Source organism: Pleurodeles waltl, chromosome 8 (assembly GCF_031143425.1).
Source record: "Pleurodeles waltl isolate 20211129_DDA chromosome 8, aPleWal1.hap1.20221129, whole genome shotgun sequence".
Lineage (NCBI taxonomy): Eukaryota > Metazoa > Chordata > Amphibia > Caudata > Salamandridae > Pleurodeles > Pleurodeles waltl.
Genome location: NC_090447.1, coordinates 1,460,589,193 through 1,460,615,072, shown reverse-complemented (window position 1 = coordinate 1,460,615,072; position 25,880 = coordinate 1,460,589,193). Strand labels below are relative to the sequence as shown.

Below are 25,880 nucleotides of genomic sequence, written 5' to 3'. Positions count from 1 at the left end.
TCTCATCATAGTCTTAACTGCCTATTCTGTTATGTGATTCAGTACTACCAAGGTCAACTGATTCTGAACTGCTTATCTGTCTTATGCCCATGTTCTGTATTGTCCTTATAATGCTGTCAACTAACTCCGTAAGAAGGTGACCGTCCTGTCCTGACAAAGTACTACTGTCTGCTGTCCTATGAGGAGACGTAAAACTTAATGTGGTTTCTTGTTTCCTTTTCAGTTAAGTTCTAACAGCAGATATTTTTAAAGTGATTTATCCTAGTTAGATTTTTATTCCAAATTATTGTTGTCTTTCTTTGGTTTTTGCCTGCAAGTGTTAATCTAGACATGTAAGTCTAAATTCATGACAGTGATAGGAATGACCCAGCTCTGAGACCTGAAATCTGAAATTGAATGGTAAACTGTATTTTGATGATTTACTGATGTCACCATATTCTACCTTTAATTCTAACAATAATGTGCATATTGTATTGTTGCTCATCTACACTATTCTTTTGGAGTGTCTAACAGTAATGACGTTTAGTAGGTTAAATCTTTTCAGACGTTTTGGTCAGCCTATGGTTTTCATGTATGTTTATAACTTGGTTTTGCACATCATATACGTCACATTGATTATAGCATTGTAATAAAGCTTTGAAACTTTATTTGGTTTGGAGTCTGACTCAGTGTTAAATTGTTTATGGTGTTTAGTGTTGTTATGATATAGTGTCAATGATTTGTGATTGAATGATTCTGACTATTACACTCTTCGCCAAGCCCAAAGATTTAGTCGACCTCCAAAGGTGAAAATAGTGAAGGTATCTCCCCCACGTGCTTGTGGTTGTTGAACCCACAATTGGGGAGAAGAAATCCCTTTCTGGGGCCCCAGGCAGCGCATCAACTTCTTTTTAACCCCTTGCCCCACATTATGCCTGCACCAGGCATAATGTATGCAAGGGGGCGTTCCGGCACTAGGAGGTTCACAAATATGGTGCAGTGAAATTTGAAAGATTTCACTGTGCCACTTTTGGTGTCATTTTTAACGCCCACTCAGAGTAGGAATAGGAACCTATAGGCCTCCTTGCACTTTGCTGCACTAGCGTCAACATTTTTGACGCTAGTGTAGCAAAGCACCACAATTGTGTAAAAAATGTTGACGCTATTGTGCTAACGACCCCCATTTTGCACCATATTATAAATACGGCGCATTCATGGTGTTGTTAGGTGGGGCAGGGACGACACAAGAAAACTGACGCTGATGCGCCAGTTTCTTGTAAATATGCCCCTAAAGGCCTCATTTACGAGGCCCTTGCTCCACCGAAGCGTCACTTTTAGCAACGCTCTTGAGGCACTGTGCCGTGCTCCATATTTACATACTCCATACATGCTCCATATTTAACGCCGCCTTGTGAATCTGTGCCACCCAACGCAGTTTTATGCAGCAAAGGGGCATGCGTGCAGTGGGTGTTGCTGTGGCTGTATGCCCATGTTCTGCATTGAGCAACACTCATTGCTTTTTGATTCTGCCTCAGATTTACAAAAATCGTAAACCTGAGGCAGCGCCAAAGACTAACACCACCCTCGGGGTGGCGTTAGAGTGGTGCCACGAGAAGAAATACATTTATTTCTCCTCGTTTTTTGTTGTTTCTGTGTGTGCTGCACTGTGCAGCACACATAGAAGGAGCAAAACGCTATTAATAATTGTGGTACCGTGCTGCGCCATTTCATTGTAAATAAGGCCAGGAGGGCCTGATTTATGTCTTGGTGCTACGTATACTCTGTCGCAACAGAGTATCCTACCATCAAGACTGTGGTACACCCGCCCGATTTAAAGTGGGCAGGCCTTAGGTTTATTCACAGTGGACACTACTCTATCTCCCCCATGTTTCAACACCTCCAACGACCTGACAGAGTAAGGGCCATCGGATGTTGACCTCCTTGTCTACCCACCCAATTTAGATGGGCAGACATATAGGTCATTTTTGTCTATCCATCATCACCGGCACAACCCTAGCAGTAAGGGGCAGTGAAAACTGCTAAAAGCCCCCCTCATCATGAAATAACTTCCAATTGCATGCAGAGCATTTTATTTTTTGTTTTCAAAAAGAAAATCCTGCTTCAAAAGTTAAAAAAAAGAAGTCCTTCATTTACAAGGCCCTATCAGCACACTGCGCCGCCACAGAGTCATTTTTTTATGCTCTGGTGGCGTAGTGTGCCATCCCGTATTTACAAGGCTATGCAACACACATGGAATAATGAGGAATCTGATGTATTCACAGATTTACAAGTCTGGGAATGCATCAGATTCCTATGCCACCTCAGAGGTGGCGTAGAAGTAACGCAACAGGGAGAAATATCTTTATCCACATTTTTCCTCTTTCTATGTGTGCTGCATTATGCAGCACACATAGAAAGAGGAAAACACCTCTCTTGATTGTTTTTATGCAGGAAGGTGACCCTTCCTGCACAAAAACAATCACCTCCACAATGCAGACATTTGTGCACCAAGGTGTAAGGGTGCCTGCATTAATGCTAGTCAGCAATTTGTGAGCCGGCACAGGTGGAGAGAACAGAAATGTACAGTATCTATAGATACAGCGTATTTCTGCCCATTTCCAGAGATGCAGGGTGGTGCAGCAAGACACTTGGACCGCAGGGCTTGTATATATGCCCCTACATTTTATAGATGGCTCCATCATGTTGACAAACTTGTGCACCCAACTTTAAACAGCATTGACAGGAAGTGTCATGACAGCGGTACCTGACAATGCTTTAGAAATGGCCGCCGGCTTGAGGTTCATAAATTTGGTGGACTTTAAGTCTTCTGCCAGGCCAATGGAGATTACTTGGCCGGCCAAACAATAAATCAGTCCCTATGTGATATGCTGGATTCCGGCACATCATTGTTTTTTTTACCCAAATACATGCTCTCTTTTTATTGGCATTTACCAGTGCTTCAACTTGGGGCCACCAATCATCCATCCTAGATTAATTTTGCTGTACTTGCACTGCTCCCACACATTAAGATAAGGATACCAACATAATTTTTATCATAATTTATTAGTTCTTACTTGATATTCATAAAATGATTTACCACATATTGTAGCGTTAACATTCTAGCTCCTGAAAGTCGTCATGCGGTTGCATCTGAAACCCAGCTTGTTGAATCATCTGCAATTCACAATCTAGCTAATTCAAACAAAGTGTACATACTGAAGTGGCTTTAGAGAACTGTGGGGCATATTTTAGAGCCCCTAGCACCAATCGAATACCACATTAGTGTCATTCTTTGATGCTAATCCGGCATTAGAAGGAATTCTATAAAGTGGTGCAATTCATGCATTGCGCCACTTTGTAACCCTTTGCGCTACATTATGCCTGCACCAGGCATAATGTATGCAAAAGGGGCGTTCCCCTGTTGGGGGGTGGGGTATGTGAAAAAATGGCACAAGGAAATCTAACAGATTTCCTTGCATCATTTTTTGGGAATTTTTAACACCTCGTAGCAGGCGTTAAAATGGGCATTTCATTGAATGCAATGGGACCCTATGTACTCTGCAGGAGTAGCGCCAAAAGTTTGGTGCTATTCCCGCAGAGTACATCAATAGCTTTAAAAAAAATTATGCTATTGTCCCCTACCCTGCGCCATGGTGTGCCGTATTTTAAGTACGGCACACACATGGTGGCGGTAAGGGAGGACCAAAGGGTGCAAGAAAAGTTGCACTGCACTGTGTGCAGCGCCACTTTTCTTTAAAATGTCTCTGTGTTTTTAAACTATAAGTGCCTGCAGATATATGAAGGAACAAGGGTTATAATGAGAATTTAATATTTTTTGTTGTAACCCCAGATTCCTCAACTTTGAGAGTGGCTATTTAGGAAGTTTGGCATCTCTCATGCTTTACCGTAAATTTAGAAAGGTCCCCACTTTTTCTGACACAGTACGAGGACCTGGCATCTCAGGTGGAGGACAAGATAAAGAAACTTGGGGGCAAATTCATGAAAGGGTTGGATTCCATTTGCACCACACAGCTGGGTGCAAAAGCAACACAATCAGTAAATTGCGATCTATCAAGCCGCGCAGGGCCACCTTACATGGCCCTGAGTGGCTTGATAAATCAGGAGTAATGCAGCGCAAATCACTGTGTTGCATTACTCTGCCCCAGAAAGGCATTCTATGGGTGGTACATGGGTGTTCCCACACAACTCCCATTAATTTCAACTCATTTCCAGATTTACCATTAGTGGTAGACCTGGGAATGCACCAAAACTGCTGCGCTTCTCCAGGTGATGCTTAAGGAGGAGAAATATCTCTATTCTCCTCGTTACTTCCTCTTTCTACCTGTGCTGTATTCGGCACCACAGATAGAAAGAGAAATATGCCTCAGGGGATTCTTTTTTGTGCAGGAAGGTGCCCCTTTTTGCTCAAAAATGATCCTGTGTGAAATTCAGGCACCCTGTACTCTGCTGGTCACTCAAATTCTCAAGTAAGTAGACATTAAACTAATAGGGTTACTCCTGAGACCTTAAAGTCGTTATATAGTTTTACTGAAAAGTGTCCTTTCTGCTATGGAGGTGGTATTGCCTTTCCAAATCTAATATACCATTACTCAACAGCCTAATTAGTCATGGTAAATGATTGACATACTCTCCAATCGAAGAGCCTTCGGTCTGTTTGGACAGATTGCCTAAAGGGTCTAAGACATGCATTCCCTCTACTGGGGCAAAATGTTGAACAGTGGCATAAAGAAAGATCCTACATACTTGTGTTTACACATTGTGTTTAGACATTTTGAAATCAAAAACACGATTGGAAAATGGCCCACTAGCCACCACCACAGTGATAAAATTATAGAATGCTATCAAAATCCACATGATAGAAAGGAAACACATCAAAGGAAATCTCCCTGCGGCTATGTATTTAGATTAAGCACTTAGCAGGACTGGATAGATTGAGTTAAACTTTACACAACACTTCTGCTATATACGAGTGCATCATGCCCTGCACAGCTGCAACTTTATGAATATCATAGATCACTCTCCAAAAAGAGATGCAGATTCTGATGGAAATTAGCAGGAGGAGCAGTGTACACAACCTACTGTACTCTTAATGGATAGATCACAAGCTGTCAACCTGACACCTTATGCCTTGGAAGCCCCCAAACTCATCTGTGGAGTGCTCAAGGTTTGTTGCTCACCCCCACCCTCTGTAACGCATACATGTTCCACAGAGTCTTCCACAGATTCAGAAGTCTACTGAAGAGTTGGGTCTGAAGAGCCACTTTTTGTACCTGGTGCCCACTTTGAAGTGGGAGAAGCTTCTAGAGCTCTCTTCCTATAGAGGTCTCTGGAATTTATTGCTTGCCTTCCCTGCCCCCAACTTGTCTGTGGGCACAAAAGACTAGTGTGAAACCCTTTGTAAGTGTACTGAGGCAGAGTCTTTGTGATGTGCAAGTGTGGTAGGTGATAGAGATTGCCCATCCTGCCAACACCTATTTGTCCTTTGTTTCACTGTCTGGGACCAATACACAAAGACCAGCTGTCAGCTACTCCTAGTGAAGTGACTCAGGATACAGGTTCCAGGCACCAAATGGTTTGGACAAGAAAATGCCAACTTTCTGAAAGTGGCAATTTTAAAATTGTGACTTAAAATCCAACTTTACCATTAAGGAGGGTTTTCAATTACAGTGCTTAAGAGACCAGACTTGACATTCCTGCTTGCTTCCTATTGAAAGTTATCACTTATTAAATGTAATAAGGAAACCCAGTGTTCACTTAAGTAGGATTCAGGCCTCGCAGTAGTGAAAAACTATTTTAAAAGTTTTTCCCTACAAGGACATGCACATGTCAAAAATATATGTCCAACTTTTTAAATACGCTGCAATCTGCCTTATAGACTCTTTAGGGATTACCACAGGGCAGCTTGTATGTATTAAAAAGGAGGGTTTAGGCTGGAAAAAAGTTTGTCATGCCAGGCTGAAATGTCAGTTTAAAATGGCATCCATAGGCTGCAGTGGAAAGTCTGAGACACATTAAAAATGGCTATCTACGTGGGTAGTACAATCAGTGGTGCAGGCAGGTCCACTAGTAGAATGTGATTTACAGGTCCCGTGTATAGGTAGTACTTCTTTACTAGGGACTTAAAAGTAAATTAAAGGTGTCAATTGGGTGGAAGCCAAAGTTACCATGTATAAAGGAGAGAGCACAAGCACTTTAGCACTGGTTAGCAGTGGTAATGAGTGTAGAGCCATATGACCAGAAAAAAACGAACCCAGCAAAGACAGGAGGACTGAAGGCAAAAAGTTGGGGGAAATCATGCCAAGGATTTCTGATTCAACACTAATGTTACCATACTTCTTTTTTTTTTACTTTGAGAAAAACAAACATAATTGCTAAAAAAATAAAAGGGCTCGCTTAAATACAGCAAACGTGAGGTAATTGAGTAACGTAGGAGCCAGTGAAGTGACTTCAGGTCCTCCTTTCCATTTGCTTCAGTACAAGGATTAACTCCATTGACAGTCCGTGCAGAGGCTTCATTGGCTATGGAACAATATGTGATATAATTAGGAAAGGGAGTGTCCAGATGTGATTGCTTGCCTCCATTTTCTTGAAACAAAAGCACAGTGTTTCATATATATTTCCAGATGTCCGTAAACATTACGCTGCTAAATAGCAAGGAACGTGACCCAGTTTATGATGGGAACATAGATTTTTCAAGTCTGCCACGGTATGTAGTCTGTTGCCACGTGCCTGAGATGTTCCAAAATCTATTCCACCGCAGTTTTTAAGTTTATGATCCCTTGGGTGTGTTTTTTTTTTACCTTTTCCAGAATCTTCTGGTAAGGCGTCAAGCTGCTTTCCCTTCAGAAAACCCACATTTTAACATCCGTATTGTACATTTGGCCAATAATCAGTCTTTATCTGGAAGGCGTGAATTATTAATAACCTTCACTGACTAAGCATTTACAAGAGTGAAGCTATAAGATCATATGTGTGTGTAGTTATACTTGAGGTAATGTTGATGCTCCCTGACTGACACTGTCCTCACGTGGGTTTGCTTGTCGTGGTGGTATGATCACTAGTGCACAATGACTCGTGCCTATTGTAAAATAAAACGTACGTTATTCGTTATTAGAACCTTTTAGCGGGCTAAAAGTGTTTATCAAGTCATTGCTCATAAAACAAAAAGCCAAGCAAGTTCCTGGAGTCAGATCTAATTGTAGATGGCTTTCTTGGGAGAGGCGTCTTTTTATCTGTGAACAGTGGCCTATGTGGGAAGAAGAACAAGAACTGGGCACCAGGCTCAGCTCTTGACCAAGTGGTATTATGTGAAAGGGAGATTTTAGTTACCCTTATATTAAATTTCTTTATTCTCCGGATACTATGGAGAACTCACTATCACCTGAGCCTCTGGGGGCATTTTTCTGTTCTTCTTTGGGATGGCGGAAACAGTCTCTAAGTATCAATTGGGAACAAGATGTGTAACGCTATGAATTGGTTTAGGAATTCCTCAGCTTCGGTCCTTATCGTGTCACTCCTCACCTTTTGCTTTAGTACATGTTTAACTAAGGCTTGGTGGTATCACTAAGAAAGCTATTCTTCTGACTTGACTCCTTGGTCCTCAGAAACTCTTGATCTTCTGTAGTACCCTTCTTCATGCTATTGCCTAGCAACTAGAGCCAGAGGTGCCAAAAGATGTACGGTCCAACACTCCTGGTAGCAGCCACGACGCCTGTGGATGTTGAATTCCGCCCATAGCTTGTTTAGGTGGACTGAGGCCTGTGGTTTTCCAGAAAGTAATCTAGATATTTGATTTACATAAAAACAGCCTACCTATAAAGGAAGGAAACACCGTACAGAAGAAGGGATTTATATTTACAGACACTCGACCCCTGGCTAGAAACCTTACTGCAGTGACATTTTTGTTCTGCCTACCCCAAATGCCTCACTCAAACTGATTGCTGTAATATTTCTGGTTCACGCACCCTGGTGTTGATGTGCGCCTAGTGACCTCCATGCAGTACTAGATTGTTGCCTCAGGGGCTTATAGCGCCTGCAGCATTGAATTCCATCATCATTTATGGGACTGGTTGCTGGTTGCCATCCTGCTTGTGCCCCTTTTCTAGGGCAAATAGGGAGTAGCAGGCCTACTTAACACTATCCCGAGGGACTAACCCTGGTGGGGTGAACATAGTGGTACACTCTACTAGTGAATTGAGGGTACAGTCATTGCATGGACCATATCGAAACTGCGTGGTCCGCTCGTGCCCCCCATAAATGGCCTTTTGTGTATGTGGAGGGCCCTAGTCATCCTACAGGGCGCTGAATGCTCCTCAGTCCACTACCGACGGCCCATCAACATAGCTGTCCGGCTGTCCCACATGATCTTTAAGATCAGAAAAACTGACACAAAGCAATCAAAACTATCCTTTGACCAGTTCCAGAAGATGCACACGATGGAATGGTCAATGGAGGATCGCCACCTATGCCCAGGAAGTGGAGAGGGCACGCCTCAAGAGCCAGACAAGCAAGCAATTTTTCTAGATTTGAAGCACAGCCTAACAGTCAACAACACCAAAATTGATCTGCTGACCTGCAGGTTCGACCGCCTCAAATAAAGGGTCTACGGCGATGAACAGCGTTAGTTCCTAGATGAGCCATTTACAGCAGAGGACGTCATTCAGGTGATAGGTGTGATGTCGGGAAACAAGGCCACGGGCCTGGACAGACTCACCTTCGCATTCTAAAAAGAGTTTGCTTCTCTTCTGGCTCCGTATCTTCTTGCCCTGTACGAGGAGCCCATGGAGAGGGTTGTGCTGCTCCCCTCCCTATGCAAGATGCTCATTGTTACCATCTTAAAGCCTGTGGAAGACCCACAGAAGTGTGAATTCTACAGACTGTTGTCTATGATTAACATCTACCAATCCTTGCTCACACACGCCCGACTGCTTTGACTCTGAGACTGAAATGGGCAAACTGGGTTGGAGACTTAAACTTAGAAGTGTGAATCCTACAGACTGTTGTCTATGATTAACATCTACCGATCCTTGCTTACTCAAGCCCCGACTGCTTTGACTCTTTGAGACGGAAATGGGCAAACTGGATTGGAGACTTAAACAACGACAACTGGAGGGAAGCATCCCTGGCCCCAAGTGGACTGGCTATATCCATACCCCTATGCATGATACTGTTAGACTTTTCATCCTTCGCGTGGTCACCCTTAACTTTTTGCCTCTGTCTCCCAGTTTGTTGATGTGTGCTGGACTCTAATTCTGCTGTTTTTGTTACTCTGGGCACTTTACCACTGCTAACCAGTGCTAAAGTGCAAGTGCTCCTTTACAAAATGTGTATGTCATTGCCTTATCCATGACTGGCATATTTGATTTATTAGTAAGTTCCTAGTACAGTGCACTAGAGGTGCCCAGAGACTCTAAGTCAAATGCTACTAGTGGGCCTGCAGCACTGGTTTTGCTTGTGAGTGAAATCGAGGCATTGCAAGTCCTTTTTGACGCACACTCACCCGTGCGAGGTTATTTTTGATGCACCCAAGGTATATTTTCACGCTAACAGTGTTAGTGTGTGTTTAAAACTACATGAAGGCTCTTTTTGCTTTTTAATTGATAACTTGACTTGTGTATTGTGGATTTTTGTTGTTTTGGTCTTGTTTTGTTTAGATAAATATTCTCTATTTTTCTAAACTTGTGTTGTGTCATTTTGTAGTGTTTTCATTAAATTACTGTGTGTGTTGGTACAAATACTTTACATCTAGCACTCTGAAGTTAAGTCTACTGCTCGTGCCAAGCTACCAAGGGAGTAAATAGGGGTTAGTTGAGGGTGATTCTCTTTTACCCTGACTAGAGTGAGGGTCCTTGCTTGGACGGGGGTAACCTGACTGCCAACCAAAGACCCCATTTCTAACAGGTACATTAACTATTTTCACACAACCTACCTATCCCCTGCATATATGCAGCAGATGTTCACAGAGGCCCACTGGCATCTGCTAGGTTTAGCCTTCTCACAGGGAATTTCTTTCATATGGGCTGGGACTGCCCGCAGCTAATACCCTTTTGGGAAGTGGTTGTAGAAGAGATTTCAGAAGTCCTGGGGCATATGATTGACTTGACCCCAAAAATAGCACTGTTGGGCCTAGTAGAGGAGCTCGGAGGCCCAGTTGCAGAACAGTTTTATAGGAGTGGCCTTCCTAATAGCCCACCTGTGGAAGCAGCCCACAATCCCATTGGTTGCAGTGTGGCAGGCAGGTGTTGACTGGTGTGCACGACAAAAAAAGAAAATGTTTGCATCTTGGGGGTGTCTAAGGAAACATGATAAAGTGGAAATTGACAGACGTAATCTGACTATTCAATGCTTGTTACTAATGATGTTTGATGAGTACGCACTGTTCAAAAGTAATAAAATTGGTTATAAAAAAAATGAATAAACACCCCTATGACAATCTGGATCCCCTGATTCAGGAATTCACAAGATTTGGTGGACTATCTGGAATTCTTATCAATTTGGCTAAGTCACGGCAGCAACTCAGGAGGTGACTTCAGAGTTCAGTGGGCAATAGAACCAATTAAGTATTTTGGAGTCTGGCTTATCTGCAAATTGGACAATCTATGGTTCTCCCATTATGGCTGCCTAATGGACTGGATGGAGGAGCGGGTCAACGCCTGGAAGAAGCTCCTGCTCTTCATGGCCGGTAGACTAGCCCTGGCTAAAACGGTGGCCTTCCCCAAATTTCTTTACTTGTTTATTAATCTCTTGCTTCCATCGCCACTATACTTTAGGCGCCGTCTCCATTCCCTTTTGATGGCACTAACATGAGCCAGCATGCAACCCATAATTGCCTGGGAGGTCCTCAAACTTCCATTTGAGCAGGTTGGTCTGGCAGTACCAGCTATGGACCTTCACTACTTCAATGTGCAACCGCACTTTGCACACTATTTGCTGTACCGGGTCCAGTTCATGGACCACAGGGCGCCTGAACATGATCATGATGCCACATGGCCCCTTTGCATGGCAGTGTTCCAAACTCCGAAATGCCCCAGGGTTAGGATAGACACGGTGGGATGCACGGTGTGGACCTGGGATGAGCTGAGAAAGAGAGCCTGCATAGATGTCCTCTTTTGCCCCTCAATTCCCTTAATAGCCCACCTTGCATTACCCATCACGCATGATGCCACACAGGCACTAGATTGCGCAAGCTACACCTAACAACAATGGGCAACATTTACCCAGAGGGCTCCTTCATCACTTCACAGCAGTCCCTACAGGTACACAATGTTTCTTTGTTAGACACTTTCACTAAGTTCTAGCTGAGAGCTGCGATTTGTGGGCTGCATGACTTATTCCCTGCGGTGGTCCACACCTTTCGAGTCATTGAGGCCTTCCTGGTGAATCCATTCCAACGCAGGCTCATCAGTGGAATATATGCAGATATGCAAGCCCCGGTGCATATGCCCTGCACCCAACAGTCATGGTCAGACGTCCTTGACATCCCCATCTCAGAAGAGCAGTGGCACTTCTGCTGTGCTGAAGCGCGAGCTCTATCGCCCAACTGCCGCCTGTGCATTGTCCGCTTTAAATACTTACACATGTTAAATTGAACCCCAGAAACACTACACAACATTGGTGTTCTAGATGATGTGCATGGCACTTGATTCTCAGCGCCATATGCAGATTTTTTACACTCAGCCTGGGACTGCCCGGGAGTGGGGAGGTTTTGGCATCTGGACTTTGACACTATTGACAAAATCACTAACCTGTGATTAGAACGTACGCCCCAGTTGCACTGCTGGGATATCTTTTGGAGATTCCCCCGAGAGGCGGAATTGACTGAGCTCCTGTTGTTGTTAGCTGAGAGGCAGATGGCAATGCACTGGGGATGTCGCCTTGTCCCACAGAAAGATACCTGGCTTGAAGATGCGGCACATTGTCAAGATAATTTACCTGCTTACTGAGAATTAATGCCTGTGAGATCATGATATAAGGACATTTGGTTCGAACCCAACCCCCCCCCTGCAGATTTACTTGGGCGTGTGGACTGGCAAGGACAAGGAGGGCGCCGTCCCTCCTGCTCAGGCGCCATATTAAGCATATTAAGAGAGACTGCTCCCGACGTCTGTGCACCCTTGCGAGGTTGCTGCTCAGGGTAACTACATATGGCGTAGGACACTTCTGATGGCACTGCTGGTAACACAATTGTAGGTCCCTGTCCTGCTCTGCACTCTGAGTAGTCCTAATCACCCCCGATTTCATATTTTTCCCTGATGTGTTTTCTTTGCTTTTGTTGGGAGTGAAATTAGGCATGGTAGGGCAATTGATCCAAAAATCAACTGTCATAGCTGAACCCCTATTTATGGATGTACTTATTCTGTGATGCATTGCCTATGCTTCTCCCTTTGTAACTGTCTTTAAATTTTCATTTAAAAAAAGACAACTGAGACTATCTTCAGTGCAGGAGATTCCAATCCCTGATATGTAGGGGCATCAATATATAAAAGCCTGTTCGCAAGGCTGTTTTCCAGGAGTAAGCATACTTTATTCCTGGAAATTCTTGAGTAAGTAACACCTGAGTCTTGTTTAAAACACAACTTCTCACAGAAAAAGCTTTGTGAGTCAGGCCCCAAAAGTAATACTGTATAGTATCTGAAAAAACATAAAATATGACCCCTGACAACCGTAATTTTACTGGCAATTGTGCTTGATTAGAATTAGCATGTGTTGCTATCAGACGTAGTTATTTCGGTGCAGGTGCCCTAATGTTATTTCCTTGATTAAATAACACGTTTTTACGGATTAAGTTATTCAATCTCTGCAGGGGCTCATTTGTCCTAATTTTCAGATATCCAACCTTTGTTGATGTGTGCTTCAGACTTGGAAAACGCTGAAATGAGCGCCTCATTTGGTGTTTTTTCTGAGATGTTTTGGGGTATTTGTAAAATTACATTTCAGAATGAATGGAAATGTTAAGGTGTTTTGATAAAATCACAACTGTTTGCACGAATTCATTAAATCAGCTCTTCAATTTCTGTGTATTGGTTATGTCACAGTTTCTACGTCTGTGAATTAATTATATCTTCAGTTCCATTTTGTTGTGTTGATTTTCACATGTCCAGTTTATCTGTATTAGTTATATCACAGCTTCTATCTTTTTCTATTTCTTAAATATTATTGTCTGTGTATTCCTGTTGATCATATCATAGTTTTTATTTGTGCACTAATTACATCACTGCTCCTATTTCTGTGCACGAGCTAAATCACAGCTTCTTTTGTGTGTATTGATTGTATCACTGCACATACACATGTATAGTTTGTAACAAATAATCTATTTGTGTATTTTGATTATATCACAGTTTCAATTAGAGAGTAATATATTATAGTGCCTGTGTATGCACATTGTTTATTGTCTATGTATGTGAATATATGATGACATTACGCCTACTTACATATGTTTGGATTGTATCACAGCTTGTGTCTGTGTGCACACTGAATGTATCATCAATTTATTTGCGTGTTTGGGGATTATAACAGTTTCTATGTGTGCTTATGGATGGCAGACACGTTTCTATTTGTTAGCATGAAAGGACTATCACTGCCTCTATTTGTATATGTATATTCGATTTTTTAGTCTGTTTTAATTACATAGTCGCTTCTATTTGTCCCTATTATGCAAGAGTTTTTCTGAGTGTGTTTAATATTAATATTATAGCTTTTGTGTTTATTGGTTATCTCACAGTTTTTAGCCGGAGACCGGGGACAAAGTATTAGCTAAAACTCAGGGGCTCATTTACAGGATGCATCAGAGTTTTTGCGCTGGCCAATGATTGCCTAATGACGCAATGGATGCACTTGTCAGAGCTCCATGGCACACGTTTTCACAGATACATCAGAAATTCTGACGCATCAGTGGTGCTAAACTGATGCATAGATGGAAAGGTTTTTAAAAAAAGGATGCTACTCTAGCAGCGCTTCCATAGAGAAAAGCCATGTGTCAGTTTAACGCCTGCTCTGAGCAGGAGTTAAAATTCTGAAGCAGTAAAGTCACAGAATGATGCAGTGAAATATTGTAAATTTCACTGACTCAGTTCTGCATGGATTTTCCGTGGGAAGGCCTACCTTGCATACTTTATACCTAGCAGAGATATAATATGACGCAAGGCTTTAGAAACTGATACATTGGACCCAGTGCATCAGTTTGTAAATGTGAAGCAGTGTAGAGCACTGCTTGTACCACCGTTGTGTCAAAGAATTTACGCAACAGTGACAGAAAGGCCTTGTAAATGAGGCCCTCAGTGCTTGTGACTTAAAGGAAAAACATCCCCAGTCAGAGGACAATTGGTTCCCCAGGTTATTGGCTTAATTCATTTACTGTACAATGTCTTTCACACTGTGATCAATCTTAATTCAGTCAAGCAATGGATTTTATTACTATGGAAGCTGGACTGCCTCCGGTCTTAACACCAAACCTGGCAAGAGGACATTTTAAAAGTGTGTAAAGTAAAATAAAGTATTAACCTCAAAAGGAAGTATTAGTTAATGATTTTAAATGATTAATACGTAATCAACAAACAATACATTGTGGATAGCCTTCGTGTACAGGTAATATCCAAGCTTTTATTTTTATGTATGGATTGTATGACGGCACCCGTATGTATATATTGGTGGTATCACAGCTTCTTATGTTTCTGCGTCTTAATGACTACAGTGTCCTTTTGTGTGTATTTGTGACATCACAACTTGTATCTGTGTATATTGGTTGTAATGTAACTTCTGTTTGTCTGTGTTGATTAAATCATATCTTCTATTTCTATAAATAAATGTTTGCAGTTTCTGCTTTTGTCTATTGGTCATGTCACAAGTTGTATTTCTGAGTGTTTAATTTATATCACAACTTTTACTATGTGAGCTGATTATTAATCTAAATCTCATATTTGTGGGTTGGTGACATCCCCGCTTCTTGATTATATCTCCATTTCTGTTCTTCATATGTTTGCCAGAATGGCTTGATATAGTAGTCTTACACTCATGATAATGGTTAATAGGTCTCTGCTGCAGAGCCAGACCTATTGTTTCTAAAACAGAACATATACTTATATTGGCTTTGGGTCAACCCCTTTGATCATGAATGAATGGCTTTGTTGTCTGTCTCATCTGTTTGCGCTTAGTTCAATGGCTTTCCTCCTTCTTCCTCTGTTCAGCCCAGAAGTATGTCAGTCGCACAGTGGTCAAGAAAAAGTAACCAGTTTTCTAGAATACAACACTCAGCTGGATAACACCCAATCTGACTTTCATCCATTTCACGTCTATTCGTCCATTACACAACACCGAAACGGCCTTACTGCCTGTGACCAATTATCATAGACACCTTGGACTTATTGGTTCAGTCAGTTTCATTCAAGTAGGCACCTGGGCACCTAGCCTCCCACTTTTCTGTGGCCTTTAGTTCCTGCTTGTTCCAGTATGATCCAGGTGCCACTGTTTGACAAAGGGACACTGCTGCTGCCCTGGTTTTGCTGCCTGTGTTTTCCCACTCACTGTTCTTCCCACCAAAAAAGGCCCACCCACACCAGGACATACTTAATGCAAACCGCAGTGCTGGTGCATGAAGGGCAAGCCGGTCTGTGCTACTGCATGCTTGGACCACATCCATTGCCATGACACCTGGCCCTCCTGCCCCCCACAGAAACACCATCTCCAAGCTCTACACCCTCGACCCCACAACAAGCACCGGCCCACCCTCCATGGTAAGACCTTTCATCTGCACCACCTGCCGCAACAGACACACCCGCCCACTAACCAGCCCCAGCCCAAACACGCCACCTGTACAAAAGCACCAACTCACATGCGCCATTCTCAACACATGCCCACTATGCAAACACACCACCAAGATTTGGGTCCTCATCTTCACCCTCACACCTGACGTCCTCTTGCTCATGGCGATCTGGCTCAACCCCAATTCTGTGCCTAACATCGCCACCACAATACTCAAAGCATGCAAGATCACCCACTGCCATCGCATCAACAAGCCTGGCAGAGGGATCGTCATAACACACAAGGAATCCATCCAGTGCACCACCACAAATGAGGATATCACCCAATCATGGAACATCTCATCTTCCGACTCCAAACAGACAGAAAAACGCCATTAAGTGCACCCTTGCCTTCTCTCCTCCAGGACCACATCCAGCCTTCTGCAACTTCTTTGCCGACTTCATAACCTCCTTTGCCATAGACTCCAACACCTACATTTTTCTCAGCAACCTCAAATTCCATCTGGATGACCACAACTCATCCACGACCCCACACACACCGCTGGCCAAATGCTAGCCCCATCTTCACCTCCAGTGACTGCATCAGATACTGCCACACCACAGATCTCACATGGACCAACCAACCCATTGTCCACTACAACCTCACCAGCTCAAGGATCTCTGCCCCCAAACTGCCAAAGACCCCTACTGTTTCAGGAGCAAATTCTCAAAGGGCACTCAGATCAATGTTCTCAACACCATCCACCCTATGTCCTCCAACACTAGACTAGAACATCAGAAACTTCAATAATCGGATTACCAACTGCGCCAACAGAGTCACTTCCATCGGCGACAACACCCACAGTATGTCCACCAAGCAGGCTAGCTGGTACACTGAAGACTTCAGAATCACTAAGCAGCCCTGTAAACAACTGGAAAGGAGATGGTGCAAGACCAACAAGACCACCTTCAAGACAGCCCTAAACCTCTACCAGAGACAGTTGAGAGAACCAAAGAAAAAGACCTTAGCTTCATGCATCGATCAAGCTCCAGTAACAGCAAAGAGCTCTTCAATATTTTCAAAGAATTCACCAACACTTCAGCAGCAACAAACCACATTACCCCTTTACAGGAACTCTGCAACAACCTTGCATACTTCTTCCACAACAAGATGGCCAACTTCTACAGAAACTTCAAACCCCAGACTAAGGCCACCAACTTCTTCAAGCAACCCAACGACCCCGCTACCACCACAGACATACGATTAACTGAATGGAGCCAGCTCATCCAACAGGACACTGTCTCCATCATGAGCTCGGTACACTTAGGGTCCCTCACCAGATCTTAAACCTCGGGAAAGACATAATCAGCCACGTACTTACCACCTTATTCAACACCTCAATTTCCACTGCCACCGTCCCCAGAAACTGGAAGCATGTAGAAGTCAACACCCTACTAAAGAAACCATCGGCGGACCCCAGTGAACTCAACAACTACTGACCAATCTCCCTGCTCCCGTCCCCGTCCAAAGTATTAGACAAAGCCATCAAGCAACAACTCTCCTCACATCTGGGACAGAACCTCCTACTCTACTCCTCTCAATGCAAATTCCTAAGCAACCACAACACCGAGATAGTCCTCATTGCGGCTACCAACAACATCTGAACCCTACTTGACCAAACAGAGACTGTAGCTCTGACTCTTCTAGACCTCTTAGCAGCCTCCAGTACCGTCTCTCACTACATGATCATTACAAGGCTGCACAACATAGGCAACCAAGGAGCTGCTCTCTGATGGATTGCCTCTTTCCTCACTGGAAGAATGCAAAAGGTCCACCTTTCCCCCTTCACCTCCTAACCCAAGAAAAGTAGCTGTGGAGTACCCCAAGGATCCTTGCTTCAACACTTATATGACACCTCTGGCCAGTATCTTCCCATGGACTCAATATCATATCCTATGACGACGACATACAACTCATCCTCTCCCCCTCCAAGGACACCACCAACACCAAGACCATCTTCCGCAACTGCATGACAGGCGTCGCTAACTAGATGAAGGACAGCTGCCTGAAGCTCACCCCAGACAAGACAGAGGTAATGATTTTCAGAAACAGAAGCCTACCATGGGAAACATCCTGGTAGCCCTGAGAACTCAGACCTGCTCCTACCCCCCGACAATGCGAGGGACCTAGGAATCATTCTGGGCATAAACTAACCATAGTGATTCAGGTCAACTCTATCTCCTTCACCTGCTTCTTCATCTTCCGCATACTTCACAAGAAATTCAAATGGCTACCCCAAAGCTGAAGACTCACCATCATCCAGGCCCTCATCTCTAGCCGACTGGATTATGGCAAAGTTCTCTACGCAGATCACCTCCTCCGACAACTACCAACCATACTGAATGCCACAGCAGGACTCGTCCTGGATCTCCTTGGACAAACCCACGCTACCCCCTACCTCAGAGAACTCAACAGGATCCCGGTACAGAAAAGAGGCCAGTTCAAGCTCCTGACCAAAGCATACAAGGCCCTACACAACTGCGATCCCACCTACTTGAACAACAGCCTGAACTTCCATCAGCCCACCAGACATCCCCACGTCACTTTCCTTCCTCTAACCCTTGCCCCCCACACCCAACTTAGCAAATGCAGAGGTTGTTTCTTTCTCCTACATAGCAGCAATGACATGGAACAAGCTACCCTTTCATCTCTGGACCCATCTCTTCCAGAGTACTGAAAGTCCCTGAAGACCTGGCTATTTGGCTAATCAACTGGACCCTGCCAGGACCCAAATACCCTCATAGATGATAAGACAAGCTCTACAACCTCTTAGAAATTTGATCTTAGCCCTCTACACCCTCCCTTGAAAGACTCCCTCATAGTCGCACCTTTCTGAGTCACAGCTGTTGTACAAGGCACCAGTCATTGTTCATGCTGGGGGAATGCCTAGGTACAAACAGTCCCAGTTGTTTTGTTATTTTGATATTGCGATATCTCAACATACTGGTACCCTGATATTCTGATCTTTGACATGAAGGAGCATGACTTATACTGGCGTTTTAATGTAAATCGACGTTACGGTGTGACTCAGACCTACGCCCCATTTCAGTGAGAAGTGACATTCTTGCCACTGCGTCGCTAGGCGGCTTTGTACTACCATTGTCCTATCGCTCCCCTTTTTCACACCCCCTTTTTTCCTCCCCCCCTTCTGAGTTCCCTCTCTTTTCTTTTCTTTCTCTTAAATCCAAAACTTCAAATTCTCTCTCTCTTATTGTTTCATTTTAAACTGTCCATTTCTTATGAATCAGAAATATGGTTGACTGTTTTTCATTGTTTTATTCGATTTCTCTTTTATATGACCCATTATGCGTCACTTCTTGTACATGCTGGGACCTTGTTCCCTCTTTGGTTCTGTATCATCTTGCACTGTTAATAAAGAATGTCAACACAAAAAGAAAAAAAAAAAGAAAAGCTCTACAAATCTACTGATTGATTGATTCAACATTGTTTCATAGTCTACACTTACTATAAGCTAATTGAAGCAGGCATCCTTAAGGAAGCCCTCAAGAAACTGTGCTATTTTCTATCTTTCATTCTGTTTCTCTTTCGCTCTCATACTTGGAGCTTCCGTCCTCTCCTGTGGCATCCCTCAGTTTTCTCCTTTAAGTCCCACATTGTTTAATATGTACATTATCCAACTGGCATCTCATGTCTTCTCCTTAAGTTTCGAGATCATTTCATATGCAGACAAAACTCAGTGTCATTTTCATATCTAACAGTCTTATATCCTAGATAAATTCTATCCTGTAGGTCATTAGTGGTCATTTGGATGAATAAGAACCACCTTAAATGTAATAGGGCCATGAACAAGGTCCTTATCTTCTAAAGGCAGTCTCTCACCTGGTCGCTATCCTGTTTGACCGCAGAGTTTGACTTTCTCTGATACCTCAGGCCTGGAGACATCTACTTGCCCACTTGATGTGGCAAACCAGATTTAATCAGGATGAGCTATTTTTAGGGCCTACTGGCCTGTTCTGGCGAGCTGAAAGTGAATGAGCAATAAAGATGCCTTCAAATATTGTTTTTATCTTGTCACATTTGCTCTGCATTAGGAAACAGAGGTCAAAAGGCAGTTTGTCTTCCTACATTCACCTTACTTTCTCTGACTGTGAAGTTAGAGAATTTTGTAAAGTGAACTGTGTGACAAATGTGCTATGCAAAGCATGTGAAATGGAAGGCTGAAAGATTTCAGGCTTTTTTTCTAACACAACATTGAAATAGCTAATAAGTGAACTGTATAAACATTTAAAAATATACTTAAGTAGTTAAAGAGGCACATTTTTTAAATTCGGTGTGGTAAAAAAAAGATTTTTATAGGATGAAAACAAATCAGAAGACTTTCATTTTTACACGCTACATTGTTTTAGCAGTAAAACTGCATGTTAGTGGGAAAGATTGTGGCCTTTTAAATGGAAAATGTGCTGCCTGTAAATTATAGTGCACTGAAACACCATGCTTTAGTAATATATTTATTAAAATTGAGTTTTTGAACATGAACTGGTAATTATTCCTGCCCTGATGACAATGCTATTAGACACCTAAGGCACAAGCCAGAGGTCATGTGTACCCTGTATGTGGGCTAGATTCGTATTATACATGGAGAAAATGTTTAGTCTATTAAATAAAAAAAGAGCTTTTTTGTACAGCAGAAATGGTGAACTCTCGTATTTGAAGGTGCTCTCATATGTGAAAATGAAAAAAAAGGTGGCCCCACAAAACAAATTATTGGCTAGGATCTTTCAATTGGAGGCCAGTTTACAGGTCAAGTACATTATAGTTAGGTCAAGTAGATTATTCAAATTACTAAAACTGCAGATCTAGTAACATTTCTATGTTTTTTTTAGGCCTGTACCTGTTGATTCTGCTAGAAATTTCGGATTTCTTATTGACTATAATTTCACATTCTCCGTACAGGCAATCAGGTTTCTGCCATCTTTTTTTCTCCACTGAGATCGCTGAGGAAAGTGATTCCTTTTTTTTTATCAACTTGGTAATAAGCCTGTAGTGCATTCCCTGATTACTTCTCAGCTTGTTTATTCTCTTTCTATGGACATGCTGGCCTACCTTATTCATTGCTTACAGGTTGTACACAATATGGCAGCCCGTCTGCTTCTAACTTTTCCTACCAGTGCGCCTATTTCTTCCCATCCTAGAGTGCTGCATTGGGTCCCTTACGGAAATGGTCAGTATTTAAATCTCTGCACCGAGTCTACAGGAGACCAGTTTACCTTTGGCATAATTTCGGTTCAGTCGTCCAATTTGCACTCTGCACTCTCCTTTCACTAATCCCCTGAATATTGAATGTTTCAAAGGTTGCCAGATGGGAGGTTGTTCTATTTCTTATCTCACAACTGTCTTTTCACTTTCATCAGACATATCTCATGCTCTTTTCAAGTCAAAAAGAAGCTTAAAACATAGCTTTTTCAACAAACATGGTCCTGAACAAACCCTGAAGTTGCTTATCCTTTAATGCTAGTACACCATTAGGGTGTGTATGCTGTGCTTTACAGTCCTTCATCATAACTGTGTTCTGACTGGATGAATTATAGTTTGGGGCATATTTACAAGAAATGCGCTACTTTTCTTCCGTCGCTCCTGCCCCACTTAACAACACCATGGTGGCGAGGTATTTTCAATACTGCACACTATGACGATCGTTAGAATGACAGTGTCAAACATTTTGATGCTATTGTGGCGCTATACTGCACTAGCGTCAAAAAGGTTGACGCTAGTTCAACAAAGCACAGGGAGGCTCATTGATTAAAATGAGTGGGTCATTTTAAAGCCTGCTCTAAGCAGGCGTTAAAAATGATGGAATAAACGGTGCAGTGAAATGTTGTAAATTTCACTGTGCTGTTATTTCGGGCCTCCTTGCATCGGAAAGTCCCTGTTGCATACATTATGCCTGGCTCAGGCATAATGTGGTGCAAGGGATTTCAGAGTGGCACAGTGCAAGCATTGTGCCACTTTGCAAATACAGGGGCATATTTATACTCTGTTTGCGCCGGAATTGCGTCGTTTTTTTTTTTTACGCAATTCCGACGCAAAACTAACTCCATATTTTAGACGCGTCTAGCGCCAAAGTCCATGGAGTTTGCGTCATTTTTTAGCGTGGACACCTACTTTGCGTTAATGATATGCAAGGTAGGCGTTCCCGTCTAAAAAAGTGACTCCGAGGCATGTGCGCCGTATTTACACTCCCGGGCAAAATTCACGCCCGGGAGTGGGCGGGTCAAAAAAAATGACATACGGCCGTTTTTTAGCGCCTGGTCAGGGCAGGCGTTAAGGGACCTGTGGGCTCGGAAGGAGCCCAGAGGTGCCCTCCCATGCCCCCAGGGACCCCCCCCCCCTGTCACCCTTGCCCACCCCAGGAGGACGCCTAAGGATGGAGGGACCCATCCCAGGGACATTAAGGTAAGTTCAGGTAAGTGTTTTTTTTTTTTTTGTTGTGGCATTGGGGGGCCTGATTTGTGCCCCCCTACATGCCACTATGCCCAATGACCATGCCCAGGGGACAGAAGTCCCCTGGGCATGGCCATTGGGCAAGGGGGCATGACTCCTGTCTTTGCTAAGACAGGAGTCATTTCTATGGGGGTTGGGAGTTGAAAAAAATGGCGCAAATCGGGTTGAGGAGAAAAATTTGCCTCAGCCTGACTTGCCCCATTTTTGGGCGCCCAAGCTCCATATCCCCCTACGCCGGCGCTGCCTGGTGTACGTCGTTTTTTTTCACGCACACCAGGCAGCGCCGGTGGCTAACGTCATTGAATAAATACGGCGCCCGCATGGCGCTTCAGAATGGAGTTAGCCGGCGCAAATTTTTTTGACGCAAAACTGCGTTAGCGCAGTTTTGCGTCACAAAGTATAAATATGGCCCACAGTGCGGGAGAAAGGCCGCCTTAGCGTGAAAAAAAATTACGCAAGGGCAGCGCATGGTGGCGCTAGGGGCTTGTAAATTTACCCTTTGTCACTTCTTTCTCTCTTTTCTGCTTGGTCCTTGCCTCGCTCTCCTGTGATGTTCCCCTCCAGCCATCTCCATCCATATGTTCCACACAGCCCCTATATGCAATAGGTATTTATTTATTTTCAACAAGGGCATTGCAGATGTAATGTACTACTGGGCTGCTTGCTTCATTTTTTGCGATGTTGCACACACATTTTGCACTTTTTTTTACTTTAATTTTACTGCTCTAACACGGCTAGTCACAATGTTAAAATGATACTTGAAAAATAACAAAACGGCTGTTGTGACACATGAACAGATAGTCACAACACATACGCATACATCTATCGTGGCACACACACACATGCATGCGTCACAACATATCCGTGCACCTGATGATAATGCATGTACAAGTGTACCTCTTGATGCATGCCCATGGATTGGTGGCCATATTGTAATAGCCTTTCTTTAAAAGAAGACCCATTGCCAGATTATCAGCCATGCCTGTACATGCCTCATGACACATGTTGGCCTGTATACAACAATCAGAAAAGCAATATTAAAGCTAATAGCGTGGCCTTTTAGACCGGAGACCTTTTAGCTTTGTCAGTGCTTGTTTTTTTATTATTGTTAGTGTTGTCGACTCTTGCTTTTGTCCTCGACCTCTTCTTCTCATTTAAATATTATTTGCGATATTAACTTATTTTAGACGTATTTCACAGTTAGTAAAACATTAAAATGATCATAATTGTTTTCTGCTCTGCATTTTGTCGCTGAAATTCTGATTGCAAGAATACTTGTCGCCTTTTTTGATTTTCATTTCTCCAGCTGCTAATGCAAGTATGAATTGTAAGGTATTCTAAAAATAAGTTATTCTTGTATAATACAAATCACCCATTACGCTGGAGTTTTAATGTGCTGTTCTTTGGATGTTAAAATATTATGAAAGTTAAATTATTAATTACATCGGAAATACCACTTATAACCGAATATTAACGTTTTCTTTCAGACTGCCTGGAATAACAACTTGAATTTGGTGTAGCTGCACCTGAGTGAAAAGAAGGACTAACGCTCCTCTGCATTGTGGTAAGTGTTAGTATTGCCGTTGTTTGTACAGAGCATTGCATCAAGAATTAGCAACTCCCACGTGGATTAGGTCAGAATGACCGTGTGTGGCTCCGAGAGTTCTATTACGTATTGGGAGTGTCGATGTGCGTGATTCAGAACCCTTGGTGCATTTTCATATCAACCAAAAATTGTTCATATACTTTTTTCAGTTTCTCTAATTTACAGTGATGACTTAGTGGCATGAGAGAGCAACCTTAGGACATATGAGTACTGCGTGCAAGTTTGGAGCACGGGGTTTAATCTTGTGTGACGTAATTCCGGAAGGTACCACTTATTCTGGGGATTTTACAAGGTGCAGCAACTGAAGTGCTTAACGAAGGATGGGAACAATGACCACAGTACATTGTGGGAGGGCTCAGTCAACGTGGGAGCACGGTCAAAAGAACAGCATATTATGCAACCATTTTGGGGTTTTCACCTAGGGGTAACTGCATGCACAATAGAATGCACACACTTTAAATGAAACATGAATGCATGTTAAAATAATTGGCGCGCAATGGATTGTTCTGTTGGGAAACCCTGGTTGGTGCACTGAGGACCATTGACATGTATAATTATGGTGCTGTAAGGATCCAGCCTACGGCAGAAAATACTGTGAATATGTGTGATTAGTTAAAAAAATATACTTCACACAGTATAAGAAAGGCTGCCGCAGTTTACACAATGCATTATACATAGTATAAGATAAGGTGGCGTACTTTATAAAAAGTATTACACACAGTTCAAGAACGGCTGCATGCAGTATAGGTAAGGCTGCTACAAAACGTTCAAAAAGATTCAGGGCCAGATTTATCAAGATTCTACATCGTCCACAAGGTGATGCAGGACGACGCAAAACCTGGAATTAGATTAACCAAGTCATGCGAGGCCACCTTGCATGGCTCTGCGCGGCTTGGTAAATCTGGAGCAACACAAGACAGCACAAGTCATTGCCTTGCAAGAGTATACCCTTGGAAGATGTTCTATGGGTGGAGCATGGGTGTTCCCAGCATTCCCAGAATGAGTTTTTGGCGCATTCCCAGATTTACTAAGACAGGTACACCCGGTAATGCGTCACAATGCTATTCTTTCCCAGGAGACATGCAATGACGAGAAATATCCTTATTTCTAAATTTATTGCAAAATGCAGCACACTTAGAAAGAGGACAATGCCTCTGAGTATTATTTTTGTGCGGGAAGGTTCCCTTCCTGCATAAAAGCAATTCTGCCTACAACAGGGTCTGCATTGGTGCAAGACAGCACATTGTGCACCTGTGCAAGGAGAGGACAGGAATGTACCATGTAAAGTTAAATATGGCACATTCCTGCTCTCTTCCTTTCATGCAGCGCAGCTCAGCGCAGTGTCTTGCTGTGTTGCATGAAAGCATGATAAATATGGACCTCAGTGTCTTGGCGCTTACATTGCTTTGAAAAGTTATAGTTTTAATACTACACAACTACACAATCAGACTGCACTGTGGTGTCTTGTGGTCAATCTGTGATTCCCTTGACCAGTGATGTACCATTTAGAATGTGCTCATGTAGCTGGTCAAGGGATTTGAGGGACAAAAGTTAGAGGTAGTGGATGGGGCGTCTAAAGACATGAAAGCTTACTCTTCTACAAGATTACTTACCCGTTTCCGTGTGTATTACCTGGTAAACAACTTCACGTTTTTTGGAGATGAGGATGGGATACTTGGATGCCACTGTAGGATGCCAGATACCCCAACATGCATTTGTGTATGTACACCACATCGTTCTTTGCTGCAACCCATTTGGAAAGTTCTCTGTGTGATTGAGACAGAAGTGTTGGCGGGCCATTGTCGGATCCTTCCAGTGGTCGTGGGGAGGCTGTGAAGACATCCTGAGATATTTTGAACATCATGGTCTGCATGTCCCGTCTTGTATACGGCTGCATATTGCATGGCACATGCTGTTTTGCAGATGGTGCAAGCCTTTAGCAGAATTCTGAAGCATTAGGGCAAGCCTCTACTAACATACGAGCAAGTTTATGGTCAGAGCAAGCCCTGGCCAGTGC

At 43.1% G+C, this 25,880-nt stretch overlaps 1 protein-coding gene across 2 annotated transcripts in view; it reads left to right on the top strand.

Annotated features, from left to right (window-relative positions):
- The window catches only part of ZBTB20 (zinc finger and BTB domain containing 20), a 4,633,203-nt gene that overhangs the window by 2,186,085 nt on the left and 2,421,238 nt on the right, over positions 1-25,880 (top strand). For both annotated transcript variants that reach the window (XM_069202644.1, XM_069202647.1), the window contains one exon: positions 23,745-23,821. The gene's annotated coding sequence lies outside the window, so the exon portion shown is untranslated. The remainder of the gene's footprint in view (positions 1-23,744; positions 23,822-25,880) is intronic.